Source organism: Quercus lobata, chromosome 11 (genome assembly GCF_001633185.2).
Source record: "Quercus lobata isolate SW786 chromosome 11, ValleyOak3.0 Primary Assembly, whole genome shotgun sequence".
NCBI classification, from domain to species: Eukaryota; Viridiplantae; Streptophyta; class Magnoliopsida; order Fagales; family Fagaceae; genus Quercus; species Quercus lobata.
This window is the reverse complement of record NC_044914.1, coordinates 13360285-13366284: the sequence shown is the minus strand read 5'-3', so window position 1 is coordinate 13366284 and position 6000 is coordinate 13360285. Positions and strand designations below refer to the sequence as shown.

Genomic DNA, 6000 nt, shown 5'->3' with positions numbered 1-6000 from the left:
TGACGCTTCGAAGCGTAGCCCCTAGTGGAACTTTATGTTAGGGCACAACAACGGGCTGCTGGAAGTGATTGAGGGATTTTCTCGATCCACCGCCTGGGCCAATGCACAAGCCTTTCCCACAGACGGCACCAATTGTAAGGACTCAATTTGTAATGACCCCAAGATGGTATTGGGTACGTACGTTAAAGGCCTAAATAATAAAATTTGTAAAGCATGGGCTTGAAAGGCTAGGCTTTGGGCACCGGACGGTGGTTAATCATGGTATTCATTCAGAGGTGAATCATGTTTACTCAAGAAGTCTTTCTCCTCGACATGGCCTGGGAGGCTCTGGTTCTTGGCCTTTTTTCCCAGCCTCTTTTTCTGGATTGCTTACTTCTCTTTTTATATTAGCCTTTACTCTTCCTCCAACGTCCACGTGTAGGTTCAGCTTTCCAGGACTGATACTTGTCCCATCAACCCATACCCAAAGTTGTTGGGGGTGATTGTAAAAGCTGAAAAGCATTGCTCTGTCTGGCGCAGAGTATTTAATTGCAGTAATGGCAGCCTTTCCTTTGTCCTTTGTTGCCATATTGTCCAGGGGTCCTTTCTCCATCAATGCAGATGTATTCGGCTTTTCCCTAAACTGTTCTTATACCGTTCTTGCCCTTTCTTTTAGGAGTGCTTTGGGGATGCCGAGGATAGAATCATCCTCGACTATGTTTCAAGGCTATTTGGATTTTCATTGTATGTCCTCGGCAATGCCTCTCCTCGGCTCGGGCCTTGGGCCCTAATGTAAAGTGGGCCGGGGTCACTAATTCTCTGGCCCCACATATGTGTTATGGTGTTTAGACAATAGTTTTTGTTATTTAAATATTGTTGCCAAACATGGCCTAAAACTCTCGTGATACTGTTTGAATTCTTTAGAATTTATATTTTATTGTTCTCTAGGTTTATTTCCTCTCTTCCACCCACTACAGTTGCGTCTTCTTTTTTGCCTCACCACTGCCACCTTCCCTCCTTTCCACCACTGTAGCCTATCTTGTGTCAGCATTGCATGGAGAAAAGGAATAAGTTTTGATATGTGAATTTGGGAATGAGAGAGGAAATGAAATGTAAGATCTCCTTTTTGGATGTAGATCTTGGTTTTTGTGTTATGCTTTTACATCACATAGCAACTAGCTCATTTCACCCTTTAGTTGATTTATATGTGACTTACATCCTACTACTTATGCTACTTATGCTGACTGTTATCTATAAATTTCATTAGGCATGTGTTCAGGGCCTTCAGGCTCTATTTTTCTTCTTATGTCAAGTGATACGATTCTCATTCATCAATTAATGCCAACTAAAAGGACACCTCATAGTGGCTTTCAATTAACTCAATTGGTAAAATATTTAATGGTTGAATAAGAAATTTGGAATTTAATTCACGCCTACACCAAAAACCGATTGGTGTCTTAGGGAAAAATTTGCCAAATAGTAGATTTTTAGAAAATTTTTTGTTACATAGCATGTGGATGAAACATTTTAGTTAGTTGGGCTGTTTTTGAAAATCGAGTTTAACAAACTCGAGTTCCAACCTATTCCCACTTAAATAAACTCTGACATGGACCAAAAAAAAAAAAAATGCTGGAACTCAAGTCTAAGAAACTCAAGTTCCGTGTGAAAAAACTTGGAACTCGAGTTTCAGAAACTCGAGTTCCATTTTTTTTTTTTTTTAAACAATCTAACTAACTAAAATGTTTTCTTCACATGCTTTTTTACTAATATTTTTCCAAAAAGATGTTTTTCTGCAAATTTTTCCGTATCTTAGTCTAATAGTAAAGAGCACAATTATCAGAAAACGCTATAAGTTAAAACTCAATATCTGTATATATATATATATATATATATATAGAGAGAGAGAGAGAGAGAGAGAGAGAGAGAGAGAGAGAGAGAGAGAGAGAGAGAGAGAGAGAGAGCCACCTTGTAAGACATAAAATTGGGCCAAATATGGCCTAGAGCACCAAAGCCTAATTAAATGTTTATACATGTTGGGTTTTTAGCTCATGGTTTTCTCATACAAGTGGCCCACTTATCAAGCCCAATTACTCTACTATACTTGATGGGCCTCACAAACCAAAATTTCTACCTTAGAGATAGGCTTTAAGGCCCATGAGTTTCACTTCATTTATTGGGCTTTGCAAACCATATTTTCCTCATTCAAAAAATGGGCTTTACAACCCATAGACTTTGCCTACATAAATTAGGCTCATGGTCGATAACCTTTCTCATAGCCCTCTGTTGCAACTTGCATACAACGGGCCGCTGAGTGGGTTAAAAAACAATTGAAGCCGCTATCATTTGCAAGAAAAAACAAATGTAATGGGCCATTTCATTAAGACAAGACAACACCAAAGTTATAGCACTATTTTGCCGATTGTTTTGGTGTTTGACGGAAAATGTAAGTACCTGCACTGCACCACACATACTTCTAGATCCACCGACTGAGAGCTGGACTTCACCCCTTAAAATTAAAACATGAAAGTGCCCTTCTTTCATCTATGTTTGGATTCCCAGAATACTGAAAAAAAGAAAAAGAAAATCTATTTTCCTTTCCCATTATTTCTCAGTAAACAAACATAACATCATTTCTTAAAGAAACAAATTTGAAATAGACAAATCTTTTCATGACATGAAAGGGTTTTTATAAGGTGAGTGGATTTTCGGAAATTCTAGCTGGGTACTCGTTACTGGATTGAGTTTTTGTGCCTTTTCTTTTTTAGGTTAATTTTAGTTATTCTGGATTAATATTTTATAGCTGTTTGTGAATTGAAATTATTATTTATATGTATATATGAAAATATAAATCCTCGAACGAGTTCAGACTCAACCTGCTGTCATTTTGAGTACCAACGGCTAGCCTTAGCAGTTAGCAGGACCCTACCGTTGAGACTCTGGTCGCTCTTTTTCTATTCATTTTTTAGTTCTGTTTTCATGGGGTTGCTAACCACTGTGTTCATCTTTGTACAACTTCAAGATTATGGTACTTCTACTCTTTTTTCCTCTTTTAAATATATTTCTATAGTTTAAGTCAAAAAAAGAAAAAGAAAATATAAATCCAAAACATATATATATATATATATATATATATATATATATTTATTCTTTGAACCTTTATAGAATAGTGATATTAAAAATATTATAAATTTTACTATCTAAGTCTTACAAATTAATGTGTCACAAATTATATAAAACTAGCTTGTAACCTTATGCATATGTATAGATACACTTAAAGATATACAATAAAATGCTTAATATAATTCCTATATATATAATTTAAATATTCTTGATAGTCATTTTTATATTTTGTTACTCTTTAAATTTTTTTGTAAAAGGATATTATTAAGTATAAAATGTAAATTGTCTATTTTTTTTAAAATTATTGTGAAACACTTTTTTTTTTTTTTTAATTTTTTACAATTACATATTCTAGACTTTTTGGTTTTTGTACTTAATAACACACTTGGATTAATATTTATGACGTGGTCCTACATTTAATTCTAAAATTAAGAAATAAAACTCCTTAAAAATAAATAATTTAGAACATATGGCGCAAAATTGGAATTCTAATTTAAAATTATAATTTGAGTTTCTTTAACAGTTACTGATGTACAAGTTTTATAAGTTCTCAATAAATACCACTATTGTTTTGTTAAAAAAAAAAAAAAAAAAATTTGCAAAGGCCTTTTATATATATTTATATATATATATATATATATATTTATATAAATTATCAACTTTCAACATATATTCATTTCTCCTATAACAGAACCGTGACGAAATAGACTTGCAATTGAATATATTTTCTTGATAGTCTATATATAATCTAAATTACAAGCCTATCATCTTGCCATTACGTAATTATTGTGTTCATTTTTTGTATTAGGTTTCATCAAACTCCTGACATATTCAGTGCTATAACTGCTTCTTATAGTGATATTTTGGATTAGCTTAATATCCTCCTTAATGTATTGACTTGACTTTGAAGATTTAGTCCCAAATGTTTAGACAAGGAACGCATACCAATTCAGTTGGATATATTTGCCCTATTTTCTATATGATTTCCACTATAATAAATTGTTATTATTAGTATGTGATATTGGATGGTTTTGAAGATATTGCATATTTGCATGCCAAATTCAGGTATTCTAGAGTATTCCTCTCATTCGAACTCATTTGATTGCAATGAAAGTAATAACAGTAGTGGTTGCTCATATCATATGTTAGTCCAAGTGGTCTCTTGGAGAATGGAAGTACATACATGAAGTGATTTGAAGAGACTAATGTTTAAAAATTTTAGGAGATATTAGATACTATATGTTTAAATATACAAAATTATTTAGGTTTGAATGTATGTAGTGAAAGTATAAGAACTAAGGTTATGTTGGATGCAAAGATCATTAATATGTAAAATAATCCCGCACATTGCACAGGTTAAACACTAGTTATTATATATATAGATTTATTTAAACATTCATTTATTAAGTGTTGAAGTCCACCAATCGTGTTATTTATCAGACTAAATTGTAAATATTTTGTAGTAAAATCTGTAGTAATTATAACATTTTCTTTTATAAAAATTGAAATAAATAATTTTCTTAAATATATGTTTCCTTAAACTATATTGTGTCAGAATAAATTATACATGGAAACAAAAGGAGCCTAAGTTTAAATGGATGCGAAATTTGTCATTCTTCCACAACAATCATAGTAAAAAACAAAAGGAAGCTTTATTCAATATTTCAACAACAGTTTGAAACATGCAACCAATGCAAAGCAGCAGTTAATATTGCATTTTTTTTTGCAAAATGGAAAATCAAAAACGTGTTTATACAACCAACACCTATTATTTTACGCATATTATCTTTTGTTTTTAGAAGAATTTTACACATATTACCTAAAAACTAAAGAAAGGGTAAACCTCATTTCTTATGTTGCAACTCCCAGTGGCAACTCTTCCCCCAACTTTACCATTACAACAATCAGGAAGTTCACCAATCATACCGTCAAGACATTTGAAGCAGTCATTGCTAGAAAGATCCCTGGTGCATTGTACCAAACCATATAGCTTATATGAACCACCAACTGCATAGTCTAGCTCTCCAACTGCATAGAGTTTGGGGGTGAGTGTTGCTTCTGTGGCTAGTAGGCTCACAACTCCCTTGTTTGATTGGTAAATGTTGTGGTATTGCTAGCGTTTTGAGGGTTCCACAATAAGAACTGGTTTTGATTATCAATTTGGTGAAAGAAGTCAGTGTTCAAGTACTTCAAAAGACAATTATCGTACCATATAATTGCACCTTTATTATACGAGCAGGGGTGAGGAATTTCACTGCTAGCCTCATTAACACAAGTCTGGCAGTCTGTGGCACTAACATCACCACGACAAAGTGAAAGCCCATAAGCTTGGTTTGGAGAAATACCAACTGAAATGAGACCAAAACCCCTGGGGGGGGGGGGGGGGGGGGGGGGTGGGGTGGTGGGCCGCGGGTATGGTTGTAAAGATTTCCCAAGAGATTGTTGAGGTTTAATTCACATGATTTATTGGAGGTGAAGTTCCCAGCAGAACTTGAACAAAAAATGGAAGATAGGGCTAGCTCCAAAAGTGGTTTGGAGAAAGAGAGCAGAGGTTAGAAGGCAGATGGAGAGGGTGAAGTGTGAGGAAGACATTTTTAGAAGGAAATGGGAGGATGATTATGAGTTTAAGGTATGGAGTCTATATGGAATATGGATCTCGTAGCAGTTATTTATAGTAAATCTCAACTACTACCTAATAAGAAAATTAATATTATATTGATTCTAAAAAATTATTACATAACTAGTTAGTTTAATAAGTTGATTAATTGCATTGTAAAATTAACGAGGGGCCTAAATATAATTTTTACTTGGAAAAAATTTAGTTACAAAATTGGTTGTAGGCTAAGGTTACAATCTTACTTAATATCTTTTTATTAGATATAAATTTTGATAAATCTACCA

General features: G+C 33.5%; 1 pseudogene; it reads right to left on the bottom strand.

Annotated features, from left to right (window-relative positions):
• Positions 1-4732: 4732 nt before the first annotated feature.
• Positions 4733-5957, bottom strand: LOC115967948 (annotated as a pseudogene).
• Positions 5958-6000: the final 43 nt, after the last annotated feature.